The sequence below is a fragment of the Mesocricetus auratus genome, unplaced genomic scaffold, assembly GCF_017639785.1.
Source record: "Mesocricetus auratus isolate SY011 unplaced genomic scaffold, BCM_Maur_2.0 Super-Scaffold_100025, whole genome shotgun sequence".
Classification (NCBI taxonomy): Eukaryota; Metazoa; Chordata; class Mammalia; order Rodentia; family Cricetidae; genus Mesocricetus; species Mesocricetus auratus.
In genome coordinates this window covers 19,411,244-19,432,371 of record NW_024429206.1, presented here as the reverse complement: position 1 = coordinate 19,432,371, position 21,128 = coordinate 19,411,244, and the positions used below count along the sequence as shown (strand labels likewise).

Here is a 21,128-nt window from a genome sequence, read left to right as displayed (position 1 = left end):
GAAAACTTTTAATTGGGGTGACTGGCTTACAGTTTCAGAGGTTCAGTCCATTATCATCGTGATGGGGAGGATGGTGGCGTGCAGGCAGATGTGGTGTGGCAACAGGAAGTCAACTGATAGACTGAGTGGCATTCTGAGCATGGAGAATCCCAAAGCCCACTCCCACAGTGACACACTTCCTTCAGCAAGGCCACACCCACTCAAAAAAGTCACGCCTCCCAATAGTGCCATTCCCTATGAGATTATAGGGGGCAAATGCATTCAAACTGCCACAGAACTTTATTAACAAAGAGAAAACATTCCGGAGAATAGTATGGGCTAGTGATGGAGGAAAAAGACCCCAGTGTGCCAGGCATCAGGTCGTGCAATACATGGTACTGATCCTCTCATATTTGTGTCTCAAGGTTTTGTTTTGCTTCTGCTTAGATTAAGTGAAGGTAGAGAAGGGTTTCCATCATTTTGCTGCCGACTGCTTTATCTGTTAATCTCTAAAAATTTTTTAGATTTATTTTATTTTTTCTTTGTTTGTTTTGCTTTGTTTTTGAGACAGGATTTCTCTGTATAGCCATGGCTGTCCTGGAACTTGTTCTATAGACCAGGTTGGGCTTGAACTCAAGAGATTCACCTGCCTCTGCCTCCTGAGTGCTGGGATTAAAGGTGTATGCTACCACTGCCTGCTGGGTTTATTTTAATTTATGTGATGAGTGTTTTCCCTGCACATACATGGTCTGCATCATACCCATGCCTTGTGCTTGAGGTGGCTAGGAGAGGGCGTCGGATCCTCTGGAACTGGAGTTACAGATGGTTGTGAGCCACCATGTGGTGCTGGCAATTAAATCCGGTCTTCTGCAAGAGCAACACTTGTTCCTAACTGCAGAGCCATCGTCTCTAGCCCATATGCTAATCTTTAATCTTTATTTACTTTATTTTATATGTATGCATGTGTGTCCAAGTGTATGTACATACACTCTGTGCATGCAGTGCTTGAGGAGGCCAGAAGAGGGCGCCAGATCTGGAACTGGAGTGACAGATGGTTGTGAGCTACTGGGTGGGTGTTGGGAACCAAACCTGGTCCCCCGCAAGAGCAGCCAGTGCTCTTAACACTGAGCCACCTCTCCAGCTCTCCGGTACGGTAATCTTAATGCTGCTATCCAGGGGTCCGTACTCTCTTGCCATGACCAGGGCTCCACTGTGAGGTTTCTGGGGAAATTCCAACTCCTGGGGTCGTGTGTTTCAGTATCTAAGGCAAAGGGAGGGACACAGTAAATCAGTATCTTCATTCCTACCCAGTTCACCTCAACATTAGAGCAGGAAGAATGACATGAAGAAGCCCTAAGCCCATTTGTTGCTGTCAATTTAATCACATCTGTTCTCCGCAGCTTAAGATAGAAAAGTGAACCCCCCCAAAAAAACCCCAAACTGCTGTGTGTGTTTAAAATGAGCCTCACCCAGGACAACACACAGCCAACAGCTACTCAAATAGAGCCTTACTTTTCTCCCATTAGAAGAGGTTTGAATGCCGGTCACTGCTGCCTATGGGTAAGTGGCTTGACTGCATTGGGGCTGCCACACTCACAACTGTTTAAGCCTCTTAGTCACAGTTGCACTGTGACTGCCACAGCTCCGGCTCCCACATCTGTATTAGGGTGGGAGCTAGAAGGGAGAATGAAGGGCAGGATTCACTTTACCTGTTCCTCTTCGTAAGGAAAAGCAAGCCAAACCTAGCTTCCAGTTCCTCTGCTTATGGACCAATGGTGGTGACTGTCATTTGGGTTCTGCCGTAACCTGAGTGCATTGCTATCCTGGGGTACCTTGCGGCTGGTATTGGAGATCAGCCTGTCAGCTTCCTTTAGTGTTTTGGAGCAATGCATCCTCCTCCGAGAAGACGACCGCCTCCGTGGGAGTGGAGAAGAGGTCGGGGGCCTCACAGAGAAGTCCTGCCCCGATCCCAGTGGGCACCCTGAATCCCAGGCTGTCTGAAAATGGGGCTGTGGGGGGAGAGAGGGGCCTAGTGTTCAGCCTGTGGTCTTGGAGTGAGTGCCCTGAGAGAGAAGAGTGTGTGTACTTCCAGTGGTAACAGACAGAAGAAGTCTTTAAGGTGGCTGGTGGATTTTCCACAGTATTGAAAGGTTTCTCAGTTTTTATATAATTATCAAACTTATAATTTTGATAATGGAATTGGTAAATGCTTCCTTAAGTCCTATACCAGACACACCTGCTCACATCTCATCCCAAATTCTTTGTACTTTCTTTGCTTTATATAAAAATGTCCACCTCCTATAGCCACGCAGTGGTGGCTTTAATCCTTAACCCTTACCCTAACCCTAAATCTTTAATCCCAGCACTTGGGAGGCAGAGGCAGGTGGATCTCTGAGTTTGAGGCCAGCCTGAACTATGAAGTGGGTTCCAGGACAGCCAGGACTACACAGAGAAACCTTGTCTCAAAAAACAAACAAACCAAAATGTCCGCCTCCCACTTACCATATATATATATATATGTATATGTCACCTGCCTATTTATACATCTATCATCTACTTATCAATCATCTGTCCCTACCTGCCTGTCCGTCTGTCTGTCATCCCTTTGTCATCTATAGATTTAATCTATCCATCTATGTATATATAAATATATATGTATATCATCTATGTACCTACCTTTATCACTTATCATCTGCCCATCTATCATCTATTGCTTATGTATCTTTGATTTATCATCTTCATCTATCACCCACCAACTGTTTATTATCTATCTAACGATCTGTCAATCATTTATCATGTGTTTGTCTCAGCCATCTATCATCCGTCTCTCATCATCTATGTATGAGTTTATCATCTCTCTCTCTACCTGTCAATTATCTGTCATCTAGCTCTCTGTGTCTGTCTCTATGAATCTGTGTCCAGATGTCTCTTAACTGTCCTGTTTGCATCTGTCTGTCCACAGAGAGAAAGGGAGGTGGCAGAGCTGTGGAAGGGGGAAAACCCAGGACTTGGTGTTCAGGATAGCCTGTCCCCAAAACAAGCCTCTCCGGAGCAGATATGGAATCCAGAGCCCATCCTTGGATAGCTCAGGGTCCCAGGCGTCTAGGCCCAGCTTTTGAGGATAAGTTCCTGACAGTCAACAGAGTAGGGGAGTGCATGATGTCTCCATCTGGGAAAGGTGGGCACGCATTGGCTGGGACAATCTATTGTTTTTTAGGCTCAGAGAGACAGTTGTAGAAGACTCTGCTACAGGACTTCATGGAGACAGCTGTCAGTCATGGGGACAGCATCCGGTGGTGTCGGTCAAGAGTGACCCTGACATCCACATGTGATGGTCGGGTGCCCCTCTTAGAAGGTGATAGGGAGCCCAGGAATGGGAAGGGACAGCTCGGGCATACAGAGATCAATGCCCAGATGACTCCCCATGTGTGAACTTTCTTCCTTTCCAAGGGAGGTTGAAACCTATACACGTTTAGGCAAACACTATCACATAAAATAAGAAAACAAATAAAAACAAAAGAGTTGAAGCAGGTGTCTCCTTTGTCTTGTTTCCCTTTGGGTGTTTGAGTCTGACTCTTAGTCTTTAGACCAGGCTGGGCGCCAGCTAAGGGTATTCCTTCTGCTTTAGCCTCCCAAGTGCTGGGATTGCAAACATGAGACCCCGTGCCCAGATGTTTAATTACTTCTTACATATTGGGATACTAGTCTTTGAGCATGCCAGGACCTCACACATAATGTTTAGGACCTCTAGGTGAAGAGTCCCCCAGCCTCCCCCCTCATCTCACATGAGGGACACACAGGGGAGCCCATGGCAAAAAAGGCCATCTGCAAATGGAGGTTCTTAGCATTGCTCCCATCAAGGGACTGGCCTTTGTGACCCCTGGCTGTCTTCATCTAATGTCACTCACATCCTTCTGTCACCTGCTACCCACTCAGGGGCTCAGAGGCAGCTGTGTGAGATGGGAGTTCTTGTCTCTAAAGGCTCAGCCGGAAGCAGTTAGGATCCACACCGGTTATAGCCTTTTTGGGATGCTGTCCGGATACCCACTGTTTCCAATGATGCCTTCAGTTTCTGCTTTATCTGTTGTCCATAGGGTTTATGCCAGTGGCTCTCAACCTTCCTAATGCTTCAACCCTTTAATACAGTTCCTCATGTTGTGGCGACCTCAGCCATAAAATTATTTCGTTGCTACTTCATAACTGTAAATTTGCTACTGTTATGAATCCCAGTGTAAATACCTGATATACAAGAGATCTGATATATGACCCCAAAGGGGTCATGACCCACAGGTTGAGAACCACTGGTTTATGCAGCCGAGGTTCTATGTACTTGGTCTGACTAATCCTTTGTTTGGTCACCTCTGTCTCTTTAACCCACAGGGGTACACTGGGACCCACCTACAGGATGGCTGAAGAGTCCATCACTCATGGACAGTTCCCAGCTCACCCTCTGCCTTCATGCCCTATCACACCTGCCTTCCTCTGGATCTCAGGTGCCCCAGCGGCTTCTTAACATGGCCACTTGTGAGAAGTGCCTCACAGTAAGGGCTGAGGTGTGCCCTTCAAATCTGCAAACAGAAGCTGGAGCTGACAGTGCCAGAGAATGCCAAGGTCATGTGACCGCTGCATCTTCAAAGAAATGCTTGTGTTGAAAGAGAGCCCCATGCTGTGACTACATCTTTGTTGCAGGTGGTGATTAGGACTCACATGTAGGTAAGGACCTGCAGGTTACCATCAGCTAGGTGACACCAGCCCCAGCCATGGGATCATTACATTTCCATGCTTTAAACTAGGTGACACCAGCCCCAGCCATGGGATCATTACATTTCCATGCTTAAAACCACACGTGCCATGACTTTTTTCTTCTGGGTTGAACTGACGCACAGACCATGTTATGAGTGCATCTAGTTCCCAAGGGCTGTAGATGGATGGCACCTTAGTTTCAGTTTTGTTCCAGTATAATTAGATGGAAAGGGGAAGTGTGTGTGTGTGTGTGTGTGTGTGTGTGTGTGTGTGTGTGTGTGTGTGTGTGTGTAGGTTAAAAGAAGGTATTGGATATCTTGGAGCTGGAGTTACAGGCAGTGTGCACCATCAGAGATATGTGTTGGAAACTGAACTTGAGACCTTTGGAAGAGCAACAAGACCCATTTTGCTAGCTCTCAACTGTTTTTAATTGTATGTGTATGTGTGTGTGTGTGGGGGGGGGTTGTTCATGTGAGTGCAGTGCCTGAAGATGCCAGAAGAGGGTGTTGGATTCTCTAGCGTTAGAGGCAGTTGTGAGCCACCCATTGTGGGTGTTGGGATCTGAACTCAGGCCTTCTGCAAGAACGATACATACTCAATAACCACTGAGTTGTTGTCCTAGTCCAATATTTCTGATAACTTTTTAGAAAGTCAAGAACTGATGACAGCAATCCAACGAGCTCAAACATCTGATGATGCCACTCTAAGACACTGGGTTCTGCCATCTATTTCCACCAAACCACTGGTGTTATAGTGACAGAAAGCTCAGTGGCACAGATTTCTTCAAAATGAGTACCTATGTATGTATATGTATATATATAAAAGATTTATTTTATTTGTTTGGTGTGTATAAGTGTTTTGCCTGCAAGTATACCTGTATACCATATGCATGCCTGGTGCTCTTGGAGGCCAGAAGAGGGCATCTGATCCCCTGGAGATAGAGTTATCGATGGTTGTGGGATGCCATGTGGTTGCTGGGAATTGAACTTAGGTTCTCTATAAGAGCAGCAAGTGCTCTTAACTGCTGAGCCATCTCTTCAGCCTCAGAACTCATGATTTTTTGTGAATTTTCCATCCCCAGCATCTAAATCAAGATGCCTATGGGCTTTCTAACCAGGATTAGTTTTGAGCGATCTCTGAAATTCAATAAGCATTGAACCTTTTTCCCACAACCCATTGATAGATTTTTCTAGATACAAACAGGCTAAAAATGAATACATTAAAATAATGATATAGTTCAATAAATACCCAGTTGAGTTGTTATTTCAGTTTTATGTGTAAGCATTTGGTTTACCTGACCAGATTTCCTGTTCCCTCACCTTCTTATGAGACAATGTCTCTCTGTGTTTCTCTGAAGCTTGCTATGTAGGTCTTGACTTCACAGAGAGTCACCCACCTCTGGCTTTCCAGTGCTAGATTAAATGTATGCACCACCATGTCCAGCAAAAATTTCTTTTCTTTTCTCTTCTCTTCTTTTCCTTCCTTCCTTCTTTCCTTCCTTCCTTCTTTCCTTTCTTTCTTTGATTATTTTGATTTTCTAGACAGGGTTTCTCTGTGTGGCCCTGGGAGTCCTGGAACTTGCTTTGTAGACCAGGCTGGCTTTGAACTCATAGAGATCAGCCTGCCTCTGCCTCCTAAGTGCTGGGATTCAAGGTGTGGGCCACCACAGCCTGGCTAGGTTGTGTTTCTTAATTATCCGGTTTCCCGAACATTTGTTGAGTTAACCATCTTTATTTTGAGAGGGAGCCCAGGATCTCATGTATGTTAGCCAAACGCCGACCACCTGAGCTCTGCCCCAGTCCGTCTCTCCTGTTAGCAGTGTCTCTTTGTCTTAATTAACCTTTAATTACCTTGGAGAGTCTACCGTTTGTCTATGCAGCAGGACCAAGCTGCTTATCTCTTGTGTGTGTGGGGTGGTGGTATATGCGTGCGAAGGTGTGTGTGGCCGTGCACACACATGGGGTCCAGAGGAGAGCACTGCATATCTTGTTCCGTCACTCACCCCATTGTTCTCTTTCACTGAAGGTCCAGGGACTTTCATTGAAGCTGGGGCTAGACTGGTGGCCAGGGAACCCTCGTAAGGCAAACATCTTATATACTAAATGAAATCTGTGTAAATGCAGTGCTCACACATCATGTGAAATAACAACCCATCTGGGCATTTTTTTAAAAAGATTTCTTTATTTATGTATATGAGTGCTCTATTTGCATGTATGCCTGCAGGACAGAAGAGGGATCAGGTCCTTCTACAGATGGGTGTGAACCAACATGTGGTTGCTGGGAATTGAACTCAGGACCTCTGGAAGAGCAGCCAGTGCTCTTAACCCATGAGTCATCTCTTCAGTGCCCTCCGCCCCCCCCGCCCAATCTGGGTATTTGTTGAACTTGTTTCCACCTCCTCTTCCCAGCACCGGGGTTACGGGTGACCGTGCCTGGATCTTTATCTGGATTCTTAGGATTTGAACTCAGGCTCTCATGCTTGCACGTGAGTGTTTTCTACCGGCCATGCCAGACTCCTTTTCTCTTCATGCTGTATTTCAGTGTCTGCTTAGCTGCTGCCTTCTGGCTCTTGTTGCCTGAAGAAGAGACATCCCAGGTTGAACTTTGAGGCCTAATTTTCATAGAAAGTCCAGGTTCAGAATTCAGAGGTCTGAAACCTCCCAACTTTGCTTCATTGTACTGATTTTGTGGTGGTTTGAATGAGAATATCTCCCTGCAACAGGCTCAGGTAGTTGAACACCTGTTCCCCAGTAGGTGGCGCTACGTGGGAATATTTTGGACCCTTTGGGAAGGGGAGGAAGTACGTCACACTCCAGGGAGCTATAAACGTGGGGGTTTATAGCTCCACCCCACGTACGGTTCTCTCTTTCTCCTTGCTTTGTATTTGCATTTGAAGATGTGAGCTCTCAGCTTCCATGCCTTTGGTCCTGCCTCACTTCCCCGCCTTGATGGGCCCTAAGCCCTCTGGAACCCTAAGCCCAAATAAACTCCTTCTTCTACAAGTTGCCTTTGTCATGGCGTTTTATCATAGCAAGAGAAAAAAGTAACCGAGTCACAATAAATGAGGCAGTTGATTTAGGGAGAATTTTATATGATCTAAGTATCTCCCTATTCTATCCCACATCTCTGCTTTTGTGATAAAACACTGGCCAAAAGCAACTTGGAGGGAAGGGTTTATTTGACTTACAAGTTATAGTCCACCATGGAGGGAAGCCTTTGCAGAAACTCATGCTCTAACCTGGAGGCAGGAACTGAAGCAGAGGCCATGGAGGAACACTGCTTATTGGCTTGCTTCTTCTGGTTCTTAGCCTGCTTTCTTATGCAACACAGGATGACCTTCCCAAGGCTGGTACTACCCACAGTGGGCTGGACCCTCCTACATCAATCATTCATCAAGAAAATGGCCCCCAGACTTGCTCACAGGTCAATCTGATGGCGGCAGTTCCTCAGCAGAGGCATCTTCTCAGAGGAGTCAAGGTGACAAGATTAGCCATCACACTGCCAACCCTGCCACCTTTTCAAACGCAACATCCCCTATTCATTCCTCAGTCTTTCCAATGTGAGTCATGCACACTCAAGTTTTTTGGGGGGGGTGCAGAGCGGGGTGGGGAATGTTACTCTGAGTGGTATCATCCTTCCCCTCGATTTCCTTGTGGGTTTTTACTCCCAATAGGAATGTTGCTGAGTTTTGCATATTTTTCTTGAATTAATGAGCAGATACTTAATATATGCATGTTTTTGTTTCCAAAAATAATTATTCTAAGTGCATATGTAGAATCTTCCATTAATTCTTCCATCCAATCCCACTATACATCCCATTCCCCATCTCATCCTTTAACACTACCCATCCTATCCCATACCATCTAATCCCATCCTCCATCCCATTCTTCCATCCTACTCCACCTCATATCATTCTACCCCATCATCCCATTTCACCGCATCAATCCTGGACCCCTCCCATTCCATCCATCCATTCATCTCATCCCACCCCCATCCAACTGCATGTCCATTCTAACCTCATCCCCACCCCATCTCAACCTGGACCCATTCCATTCCCATCACATCCCACCCCCATCCCCATCCTATCCCATCCCAACCCATGCCCATCCCAATTCTTCTTAGCACCCATGTGTTTCCATGCTTTCCCTGGGTTTCTGGGAGATCACTGTGTCAGCACATCTTCCAGCCCTCCCTGCTTTCTAGACTTCCCTTCTCGGCCCACAGGGAATTGTGTAGGCTTTTCTGTGAAGAAGCTCCTAGCACAGTGCTTGGCTTATGTCAACACCTGACTCCAAAATTCTGCGTCAAGGACTTAGCCTCACTTTCTGCCCACTTTGGAGCTGGTTGGATGCGAAGCCGGCTGTGCCCTGCGATGGCCTGCTGGGGCGCTGACGCTCAGCATTAGCAGAGAGACCTATTATTAGGCACATTTCAAACAGCAGATCCCGTTTAGTGCTGAGCCCTCAGAACTCTGCTGTCACCAATGCCTGGCGCTTCTGCTGGCCACAGAGCCCCACGGAGGCGGCTGTGTGCCACCACCAGGCAAGGGCTGGGGCACGGAGGGGGCCCTCATTATACAGCTCAGTTTGTGACCCTTTTGTGACTTCTCTGCATGTGCTTTATCCAGCATGGGGTAAACTGTTGGTGATGTGTTACTGGTCATAGTCTGTGACAGCCTGGTGACCCGGGGAGCCCCGAGGTCTGTCCTCGGCTCAGGAGTGAATGGGCTGGGACCAGCAAGGACTGGTGACTGCTTTTGTTTTATCTTTCAGACTTGGCAGTTCCTCCTGCTGGGCTGGACCTGCCTTCACCCATCCTGGAGCAGAGTGGCCTCACCTTGTCTCAGGAGATGTGCCCGTGAAGCTGAGAGTCTAACACCGTTTCCAGTATCTTCCACACAAACCCATCTTTTCTTGATTTTTTTTGTGGAATTAGGAAATGACACTAAGAAATAATGTGCTCCGAGCTGTGCACTGCACTGTATAAGAATTCTCACTGGCTTGCAGAACTTAGGATGGTGGCAATGGCCATAACTCTGCCTCCATTTCTGTCTTGATTTTTGACCACTCTTGAGAGACACCAGCAGGGAGGGACAGAGCCAGTGAGCCTTGGACTTGGGGCTTATTGGATGTGTAGGAATTTGAAGATGACTTCCTCTCTGCTAAGGAAGTGGGGTTCAAAAGTCATCCAATTTTATTTATTTTTGTTACTTAAGAAGGGCTTATTAGCCGGGCATTGGTGGCTCACGCCTTTAATCCCAGCACTCGGGAGGCAGAGGCAGGCGGATCTCTGTGAGTTCGAGACCAGCCTGGACTACCAAGCGAGTTCCAGGACAGCCTCCAAAGCCACAGAGAAACCCTGTCTCGAAAAACCAAAAAAAAAAAAAAAAGAAGGGCTTATTACTTAATTTAATTTGATCTATGTGTGTTGTGCCTTTGTGTAAGTCTGTGTACCATGTGGGAACAGTGCCCACCAGAAGAGGGCATCGGGTCCCCTGGAAGTGGAATTACAGATGGTTGTGAGCCCCGTGTGGGTGCTGGGAATTGGACTTTTCCTCTGGAAAAGCAGCCAATGCTTTTAACCACCAAGCGATCTCTCCAGTCCCAAATTTTTGTTTTCTGTGGAGGGGGGGTGATGAAGCCCAGGGTGGCCTACTACTTAGCTACAACCCAGCCCATGTAGCCACTGTCTCAGAGACTGCCCTTTAGAGGCAGGGTCTCTGTAACCCAGGCTGGCCTTGGGCTTACAGCAGTCCTCCTGCCTCAGCTTCCCAGAGTGCTGGGATTTCAGGTATGTACTCTACTCTGGCCCAGAATGAGTCTTTTAGAGCAGCCGTGAGTTTATTTTCTGCTCAGATATTTTGTCTCTGACAAAAGTCCCAGGAAGTTGTGATATTTCAAACAGATGGTGATTCTGCAGATGAGGGGCAGACACAGGCCATGTGGAAAGTGAGGATCAGTGCTGGGCCAGTGTGACCCCAGATTAAATGACACATTTCAGCTGTTGTCAAGTGTGTAGTTCAGTGGCCTGTGGACTATCCATGGTGTGTGCAGTCACTACCCCTCTGGTTCCTTGCTACGTCTATTGCCCCAGAATAAACCTTATGCCCATTAAACATGCCCTTATGCCCAAAAAACAGTGTTTTTTTCCAATCTTTATCATCACCAATATGCTTTTTATTTCTATGGAGTCATCTATCCTGGGCATTTCATAGAAAATACTAAGCAAAATATTTTAAGTGTTTACATTGCATAGTGGAAATCAGTCCTTCTTGCTTTTTTATGGCTGAATACTATTTTGTTGTATGGACATACTATATCCTGTGGGCCAGTCATTGGTCTCTGGACATTGAGCTGTTTCCCTCAGTGCCTGCTATGATATCACTGCTGTGAGGAAGAACATATGAGTCTTTGAGTAGGTTCTGGTTCCTTCCATGGTCTCAGGATGTCGACAGTTGCCAGGACCTAATGACTCTGGAATATAGAGTATGGTAGGGATATCACTCCCTGCTTCCAGACTTCAATGTGGACCTATGTTTGGGACACAGGTGCCTGAGTGGAGCCTCCCTTCCCAAGGGAATCATATTTAGAATGCAAAATGAGTCCTGATTAGGAAACTTTTTAAAAAAAGATTTATTTTAGTGTGTGTGTGTGTGTGTGTGTGTGTGTGTGCAGGTGCCCATTGAATCCCCTGGAGTTGGTGTTATAGTCAGCTTTGAGTCCCGATGTGGGCTCTGAAAATTTTGCTGAACACATTTTTGTGGTAGGGAGCATCATCTTGGGGGTGTGAGGGTATCAGCTCCTTGGCCTCTTAGTTTTAGTTGCTGTGGTTCATTCAGGATCCACAAGTGAACCCACAGGGAGTGGGTCCCTTAGTCAGAGAGGCCACAGACAGCTTCCAGACACCCTTTGGTAGGCAGGAGCTGCAGGTGATATGTGTCAGTTTTGTCTGTAGTTTTCCTCAGTCTTTTCCTTACACAGGCCACAGGGCCCCACACAGCCTCAATCAGGATGTTGCCAGGTTAAGGTAGCTCTTGAGAGGAACAGAGCTATTTACCATCTTTATAGAGTTAACAGTGAGATTATGACCCTAGGGGGGAGAGACAGAGAGAGAGAGAGAGAGAGAGAGAGAGAGAGAGAGAGAGAGAGAGAGAGAGAGAGAGAGAGAGAGAGAGCCCATTTCCTGTTATTCTCTTCTTGCCCCTCTGTTCCTCTGTTGCTAGGTAGCTGGTACATCTGGCAATTACCAAGTTGAGGATAGGAAGGGCTTATAGGGTTGATGGGCAGCTGGATGGGGAGGGAGACTGGACAGGGATGAAGGACCCAGACAGCTGGGAGCTCGGCACAGCCGCCTCACTCTGCATCAGGAGCACTGCTTGGTGGGCGCATCGATGTCTGCCTCCACCTGGCCGCAGGGCCCTGGACCACCTGCAGGGGCAGACCCAGCCCTGGGCCGCCAGGGGAGCTCTTCAGCCCTGAGCCCTGCATCAAGGTCCCCAGCTCCGCCTCCATTTCTGCCCTGCTTTTGACCAAGGCTTCACGAGAGAGGCGCCGGCAGGGAAGGGACAGAGCCATCTTGGGATGCAAGTGTGCATGCGCGTTTGTGTGTGCACACGTGTGAGTGTGTGTGTGTGTGTGTGTGTTAAAACATTGCCTTTTCCGAGCTCTGGCTGCTGCTCTCTGACTGGTGGCTCCTGCGCTTGCTCCCTCCCCCACCTCCCTGTAAAAATTAAATGAATAATTTCTGGCTGATTCCGAGCAGTGCCCACACACCCGTGCCCTTCAGTGTTGATTGGATCTCTCTCTCTCTCTCTCTCTCTCTCTCTCTCTCTCTCTCTCTCTCTCTCTCTCTCTCTCTCTCTCTCTCTCTCTCTCTCTCTCTCTCTCTCTCTCTCTCTCTCTCCTCCCTCCCTCCCTCTGGCCCCAGATTGTAATCTGACACAGTGTACTGCGGAGGCTCTGGCTCGTTCTTTCTCTCTCTCTGGGAGCCCAGGAGGCTGGACACCGAGAACGTTCAAGGTAGGCTGCGATTTGAGATTTAATTTTTTTTCCTCCTAAAAATAGCTTCTGTTCCATTCACCTTTCTTCTTAGAACCGCAGTGGCCCGGTGACAGGGGCTTAGCAGGGAACTCTTTGCCCTGGTGAAGTTTATTTTCCAGCGTTGGGAGGATGCCCTTCGGCATTGGGTGGGCAGCGGTGGCTGAGGACAGAGGCTGCAGCGGGCGACGCTTGGTGTGGGATGCCGCTGTGCTCCTGTCACCGTGTGGCTTGCCACCAATGGATCCTTGTCAGAGTGAAGGGAAGGGCTGGCTGGCTTCTCTCATCTGTACCGTGCCTGTGTGTGTACCATGTCAGCGATGGCGATGACGGCGGCGCTGTGGCTCTCCCTGTCTTCTTGGGCCCCCAGCTTTTCAGAAAAGCCCCTCTGGGCAAAGTTTGACACCACGGTGCTGGGGCAGAGCCTTTTCAGAGGGCAGAAACTTGGTCTTGGTTTCAGACAGAGTGCTGGGGTCCTGGGGGATGGCGCAGGGCGGGGGGGGGGGGGGGGTGAAGGGGAAGGGGCGGGCTCGAAGCATCCCAGTCCAGTCTCTCTGTCATCCACTGCCCACGCGGATTGAAATGTGCAATGTGAATTTGTCAAACAGCGTCCCAGAGAGCGGCTGTGATGGTTTGTTTGTGGAGACAGATGTTCTCAGCACAGCCTGTGTGAGTGTGTGTGTGTGTGTACGTGTAGGTGTACAGAGGCCTTTGGCTAGTTCAGATTTTCCCCCTCCACCTGAAAAGGCAGCGCTTGCAGGTTTACAGGATGACCCTGGCAGGACTCCTGTGTGGACAGAGCCCCAGGGAGGCGATGGCTGGCTGGGACCTCTGGGGGAGCAATTTGGTTCTGTCCCTAGGGAGAGTATACTGGCTGTCCCTTGAGCTGATGTCTGGGTGATCAGATCAGGAAGAGAGAGGAGTGATGGAGAGAAGAGAGAAAGGGGGAAGGAAGGGAAGAAAGAAGAGGGACTGAAGAAAGGGAGGGAGGGACAGAGGAAAAGGAGGGAAAGGGAAAAGGAAGAGGGAGAAAGGATGAAAGAGGAAAGTACTAGAAAAGGAAGGGAAGTGTGGATGAAGAAAGGAGGGAGGGAGGGAAGGAGGGAGAAAGGAAGAAAGAAGGAAGGAAAGAGGGAGCACATTCCCAGCCCGAGTGGAGGGAAGCAGGTCCACTGTTGGCTGTGGGGACCGAACTTGGGGCTCACTGGGCCCCTCTGGAAGTCTCTCTGTGTTACAGATCCTCAGGGTGTTGGTGGCTGTGGGGAGGGGGAGGGAGGCAGAAGGTGGGAGACAGCTCATGTCAGGGACAGGGTACTGTCACAGAAGGAGCAGCCTAGGAGGAAGAGGGAGGTGATTCCGGGTGTTGGGGAGTGTGGAGAAGGAGGCGGTACCCAGAGCCCTGGGCTTCTGTGGCAGGTGAAGGACTGATTTCTCCTCTACCCAGTTCTGGGCTAGGAGCTGGAGGCTTCTCAAACAAGCCCGCGTGTGGACTGCAACTAGCATGGGACCTCTGAAAACAGTCTCACACACACACTTTTCCCAGCCTCACTAGAGTTCCCCCAACTCCAAACTGGCTTCTTTCTCATCTTGGCAGTTCCTGGCCCCCAGCATTCATAGTTCTTATGGGTTCTGAACTCCAGACAGGGTGGTTCTTTGGGGGCATGAGTGACAGAGGCATGAGGCTTAGGAACAAATGGTTACCAACTGGCTCAGTACCCAGGGCACAGAGCTCAGCTTGTGGAACCCCCCCCCCCCAGTGCAGAGGTCATGCTGGGCTCACACACCTATCTGTGAAGACACATCAGGCTGCCCTGTAGGGAGTCTACCACTCATGGTATCAGGGGCACGGCTCAGGGGAGGGGTGGAGCGTCTACCTTTCTAAAAGTTCCCAGAGGTGGCTGCTGCTGCTGCTTGGGGATCCCGTGTGAACACCCCTAGGTCAAAGGGCAGCTCCCAGTGGCGCCATAGCGTTTTGGGGTTCAAGCGCATGGGCAGTTTGACTGGGGAGTTTCCATTCCATGGGAAGGTTTGAGGAGGTGCCAATCCCCAGAGAACTTCCCCCACGCACCCCCCAGACCCATCTGGAAAACAATGACAACCCTACACCCTGCCCCCTGCCTTCTCATTTGCCTCCACCTGTGTGGTGAGTGGTGTCATTTCCTGGTGATGTGGGAGAGGCCAGGCAGCCTTGGGGAGCCCTGCTGCTCTTGCTGCCGGGCTGTCCACGAAGGGTGGGGCCAACTCCTTTCTCTTTCTTCTCTTCCTGTCTTTCTCACCTTGTCTCTCTCTTCTTTTACCGAACTCCACGCTTCTTTGTTTGTTTGTTTCGGTCTTGGTTTTTCAAGACAGGGTTTCTCTCTGTAGCTTTGGAGCCTGTCCTGGAACTCGCCCTGTAGACCAGGCTGGTCTTGAACTCACAGAAATCTGCCTGCCTCTGCCTCCCGATTAAAGGCATGCGCCACTATCTCCTGGCTCGCACTTTTCTTTTTTTTAAACTGTCTCCATTTCAGCCACCTCCAGTGACCTTGGTTTGGGGTCTGTATGTTTTGTCTCCGGGTTTGGATGACTATGAACTGGTGTGTGCCGGCCCCCTGCTGTGCTCTGCTTCCCTGGGTGAATCTGGGCACGCTTTTCTGGTGGGCAGCTTTGATCACGGCAGTGCTCTATTCCATAATGTCTGTCACTCATGTTTTAGACCCCTTTCCCCAAGAAGGGGGCTGAGATGTTTTCAGAGTCCTGGCACATGGTAGGGTCCTCGTGGCTCCAGTGAGCACTGCTCTGGGCTGTATCTCAGAGCTGTCAGAGTGAGCGAGTGCGTCCCTGGCCATGTCGGAGGGAGGCTTCCTGGTCTAGTGACACATGGCACTGTGGAGTCACTGTAATGGTTCCCCCTCTACCCTGTGATACCTGCTCCTCTTACTTCTCTGCCATCAGCTTAGGAAGCACCACAGTCGCAAGCTGAGATGACATGGAGGGGGCAAAGGGACATCGGGAAGGGACACTTATCAGGAGTCAGACCCCGCCCCCCTGCTCCGTGTGTTAGGGACAGGACTCACTCGTAGACGCTGAGAGGGTACTGATATTTCCAGCTGGCTGCTGTTACTGGGGGGCAGGGGGAGCAGAGTCAATGGCTTCCAGGGCTGTCACTGTATATGCAGAGTGGTGCTGCTTGATGCTGGCCCGTGTCAATGAGCGGTGCTTGTATGTGTGGCTCACAGACACTGGTTCCCCACTTTACAGGAGGTGATGGAGTGACCTGTCCTGGATCACGTGACGATGAGAAACAGCCCGTGTTCCATATCTGGTCCTCTGTTGTACTGCAGCCCTACCCTGCCCTTTGCATCTGGATGGGCATGCCAGTGGCACACAGTGGGACTCACCTTGGATCCAGCGCATGCTCTACTCCATTCCTGGAGCTTTTGAAAACCACTCATGTTCAGGGCGTGGCCTCTGGCTCCTAGAGTAGGTGCTGAGGGACAGCGTTAAGAAAAAAATTCATTCAATCGTGTGTGTGTGTGTGTGTGTGTGTGTGTGTGTGTGTGTGTGTGTGCAGACCAGACACCAGCTTGTGGGACTCAGTTCTTTCTTTCCACCGTATAAATTTTGGGGATTGAATTCAGGTTGTCTGGCTTGGCAGCAAACACTGTTGCTCACTGAGATATCTTGCTGACCCATTTGTTTTTTGACACAAGTTCTCCTATAGCCCAAACTATCCTTAAACCTCATCCTCCTGCCTCCAACTGCCGAATGCTGGGGTCATAGGCATGTGTCACCACATCCAGCTTGGCGTCAACATTTGTAACACAGCTTTCTCAAGGAATAATTCACTAACCACGCAGTTCCTCTGTGTCATAGCTTGTGACATGGGGTCTGTGTTATGTGGATTTTGCGTCCATCTCAGGGTTCCCCCATGCTGTGGAATATAGCAAATCGTGACTTTTTGATGGTGGGTGAGTACTTACATCATGATATATAGAAGGGCATTTTTAAAACCAAAGTACCAGTGTGTGTGTGTGTGTGTGTGTGTGTGTGTGTAGAGAGAGAGAGAGAGAGAGAGAGAGAGAGAGAGAGAGAGAGAGAGAGAGAGAGAGAGAGAGAGAGAGAGACTAGGGATGGAACCCAAGGCCTTGCACATAGTAGGCAGGTAGGCAGGAGCTCTACCTAGTCCCTCACTGGGGGATTCCAGGCAATTACTCTGGTCCCACCCAAATCCCTCACTGGGGGATTCTAGGCAAGCATTCTACCCCTCTGCCTGGTCAGAACTGCTGCTAACAGCACAGACATGTAGAAGGTAACTCTCCCACCCGCACTTCCTCTCTCCTATCTTGACGGGACATTCCTTCTGTCTAGACGTTTATTTAGATCCCTCCGGCTCCACCCAGGTTTATCCACCACTGCCCCCTTTCCCTCCGCATTGAAGTTTGACTTCCCTCACTGCGGCCTTGACCTGAGATCTCCTCATGGGCTGTGACTCATGTCCCTCCCGGGCATCCTGTATCCATTTCTGATCTTCAGGCCACTCAGCATGACGGAGTCCTATAAAAGCAGGTCCAGCCTGCTGTGTCATGGAAACCCTGTCATATGTAGTGTCTGCTGGAGCCACTGTGAGGTCCCTAGAAGACCCTGGGCACTGGTGATGTGGTTGCGCTCGCTCTTTCTCCCTGACATCTTAGCCCAGAAACCTCTACCCAGAGCTGCCCACTTGTCCAGGGCTCTGTTCAGAGGTCACTTCCTCTGAGAGCCCCTGCCTATCTGCAGGATACCCTCCCCTACTGTCTACCGACTGGGATGCTCCATTTGCTCTCTGCTGCCTCCTGGTGGCCTCCTTTGGTATGAGGCCTGAGTACAGGGCACACATGTCTGGGTCTCCCTCCTCCTGCCCTGGTGCCCCACAGCATTCCTGCAGGGAACTAGACTTGTGGCCGAAGTGACTTCCAGACTGCCGGCCCATTGCGGTTCACTTCCAGGTCAGCGGTACCCCGAGGCCGCTAGCTGTCCGAAGCTCTGTGTGTTATCAGACCCATCTCTGCTCTAAGACAGATCTGGGCCCCTAGGTCTAGACTCGCTTCTTCTGCATTTTCAGTTTACACAATCCTTGTGCATTTCCGGCCTATCAGAGCACAAGCAGAGCTTAGTAGACAGTCGAATCCCTAGGGGCAGGAGAGATGAGAGAAGTCCCTGCTGGCCTCCGGGGCCACTGAGGTTATCTTGTGAATTCCATTGGCATCCTTGATAGGTAGCTTGGAGTCTAGTGACAGTCTGGGAGCCAGACCTGTCCTTGAGGCTTCATTCCAGTTGACACAGGCCCCCAAATGCAACAGCTGCTACTTATTGAGTACTTGCTTATACTGAACATCTTTCTAGAACAATCTCATTCCTTGAGAAGGCTATAAGGATGATACACTGTCCACCCTCCGCTTTATAGTGGGGAAACCAAGACAGAGAGTTCTGAAAGAGGTGCCTGTGGTCATACCTAAAGTCTCTGTTTTGTCACCGGATTCACCTGGGATAGGTCACAAGCGTGGAGCTGCCTCCGCCATCACTGTGGTGCCCTCACAGGCCTGCCCTGCCTGACGCTGTGGTTAGTGGCGTTCACTGTGGCCACAGTACCCAGTCGAACTCTCATGAGGGGCTGGGCAAGGGGATTTTAGCACCCCAGAGAGGACAATTAAGACAACTGGCTGGGCAAAGCTGTGAGGAGAGGCCACTGTTGTCATTCAGAGACCCAGAACGGGAGGAGCCATCAAGAGAGTAGTGGGGTTATTGGGAAATGTCCCTGGTTTCACAGCTGCCGCACGAGCCCGGTCATGGAGACCTGATCCCCGTCTGCGTTAGGGTTTCTATTGCTGTGAAAAGACACCGCGGCCATGGCAGTTCTGACAAAGGAAGACATTTAACTGGGGCGGGCTCACAGGGTCAGAGGGAGGCATGAGGGTGCGCAGACAGACAGGGTCCTGGAGAAGGAGCGGAGAGCTCTACGTCTGGATTGGCAGTCAGCCACAAGAAAGAGTGACGCTGGGCCTGGCCCGAGACTCTTCATTGGCATCGTCAGCCAGGACCCCGGCCATGCCTGGCTGTGCCCCAGGTGTTCTTGGGGCCTGGGGGCTTCTTTTCTGCTTTGGGACTTGAGGCTCCATTCATGGAAAGTGGGTGTGGGGAGCAGCATGCGGCGGCCAGAGAACAGAACAGCACCGTATATTGCCAGCCTCGTTGTTATTCTCTCCACCTTCAGGTCTCCCACTCCAAGGCTTCCCAGGGGCATTTAACATGCGGTTTGACAGGAGGCAGCGAGGCCAGTGTGCTAGCCTGGTTCTTCTGGTTGGTTGTTCCAGGGGTAGCCTTGTCCCCACTTCAGCATGGCTCACTATCGTAGAGGGGGACACGGGAACTATTTTCTTCCAGAAGTGAACCCAGCCAAGGTTAGCACAAGCCACTGCCCCGAAAACCTGTCTCTGGCCTGCATTCTCTCGCTAAGGGCCAGGAGAGACTCTCATGTATTCCCACTGGGGTCTGATCCTTCAGGTTTCACCCTGGAGACATGGGTATCCCAGAAGCGCCAGTGTTGCTGGCTAGCAGTGCAGACTCCAATAGCACCGCCCTCTCTCCATCTCCCCTCCCACACTCATGTGAAATCCTGCCTGTATTTTACTACCTTTATCTGTTTTCCATAAGGGTGCTTTTTAAAAGACGTGCATAATTTAATACCGTTGTAGATGAGGACTCTACTTGAAAACTGCACATCACCCCTAAAAAAAAGTTAATGTATACATGGCACAGGTGTGGTGGGTGAGGGGGTGCCCGGCCTTCCTGGTTTGCATCCTGATAGCAGGCCTGTGCCCAGGTGCCCACTGTGATGTTTACCGTAAGGACAGCCTGGGAGCATCTGGCCCCACCCCCCAGACTTTCAGAGCATCCTTATATAGCAAATGCTTGGGTTGAATACTGGCTCTGGGGAGGTCCCCCTGCTAATCCACCAAGGGTGACAAAGGATGCCAAGAAGGTCAGGTCGTGTGTGTGTGTGTGTGTGTGTGTGTGTGTGTGTGTGTGTGTGTGTGTCTCATCCTACCTCTTAGGGAACGGGAAGTAAGAGGTTGGGGGCGGGGTCTGAGACAGAGGAGAACAGAGTTGTGGGTCACAGAGGAGAGGTGCTGTGGCTTCCAAGACATCAGAGGCAAGCAGCCACTAAGAGGTGGTCCCCAAAGGGGTTGGCACTGCAAGCCTGGCCATATCGTGAATGTTGGCATCTATGGTCCCAACAGTGAGAAGCCGTGGCCCAGTGCTGTTCTAACTTGTTTTGGAGGCCCAGGCTTTACTGTCATCCACACTGTGTGGATGGAGAAACTGAGGCACGGAGCGGTGAATCCCTAGCAGAGACTATACAGTCAGAGAGCAGTAAAACAGGGATTTGAACTCAGGTCTTCACCATGGTGAACACAAATCGCCAGAGCTGTGGTGGGAGGCAGGCAGGGGACCCTACAGGATGATCCAGGACACAGGATGGCTTCTAGGTGTATTTACCTAAAAAGTTAATTTTTAAAAAGATTTTTTCTTATGTGTATGAGTGTCTGCCTGCATGTATGTCTGCACTGTGTGTGTGTATGTGTGTGTGTGTGTGTGTGTGTGTGTGTGTGTGTGTGTGTGTGTGTTTGCTGGTGCCAGGGGAGGCTAGAAGAGGGAGTCAGATCGCCTAGAACTGGAGTTACAGGCGGTTTTGAGCCACCATGCAGAAGCTGGGAATCGAACTTGGGTTCTCTAGAAGAGTAACAGTCCTCTTCACTGCTGAGCCATCTGCCCAGTCCCTGTAATTACTTATTTTGAGAGATGATCCTATGTATTCCAGACTGGGCATTCTTCTGCCTTTACCGCTGGGATTACAGGTGTGGGTCACCATGCCATTTTATGTAGTGCTAGGGATGGAACCCCAAGCTTCCAGCATGCTAAGCAAGCACTCTACCAACTAAGCTACATTTCCATATTTTTCTTTTTCTTTTTTTAACCAAGAAGTCAACAAACGAGCTCAATAGATAAAGGTGCTTGCCACCAAGACTGATGGTCTAAGTTGGATCCCCAGGACTCACACATCAGAAGGAGAGCAATGACTCCACAAAATTGTCCTCTGATCTCCACATGAATTCTGTGGCATGTGTGCTCACACACATAATAAACAAAGTATGCGATGTAGTCTAAGATTAAAAACAAAACAAGCAAACAAGCCAGGTTGGGATCTGGCTTTGGGATCTGGAAGGGGCTGGTGGTTACTGTTCTCAGGCAGGGCGTGGCGGCGCTGTGACCTCTCTGTGACCTCTTGGATGATGCAGCTGCTTGATTGTCTTACTCAGAGGGAGCCTGGTCCTGGGCACAGAAAGGGGG

The 21,128-nt window shown here is 49.7% G+C and overlaps 1 protein-coding gene across 6 annotated transcripts in view; it reads left to right on the top strand.

Moving 5' to 3' along the window:
* Positions 1 to 12,092: 12,092 nt before the first annotated feature.
* The window catches only part of Rimbp2 (RIMS binding protein 2), a 171,648-nt gene continuing 162,612 nt past the window's right edge, over positions 12,093 to 21,128 (top strand). For 2 of the 6 annotated variants that reach the window (XM_040731248.1, XM_040731247.1), the window contains exon 1: positions 12,093 to 12,740. The gene's annotated coding sequence lies outside the window, so the exon portion shown is untranslated. The remainder of the gene's footprint in view (positions 12,741 to 21,128) is intronic. The other 4 variants (XM_040731246.1, XM_040731251.1, XM_040731250.1 and 1 more) reach the window with 4 other exon arrangements.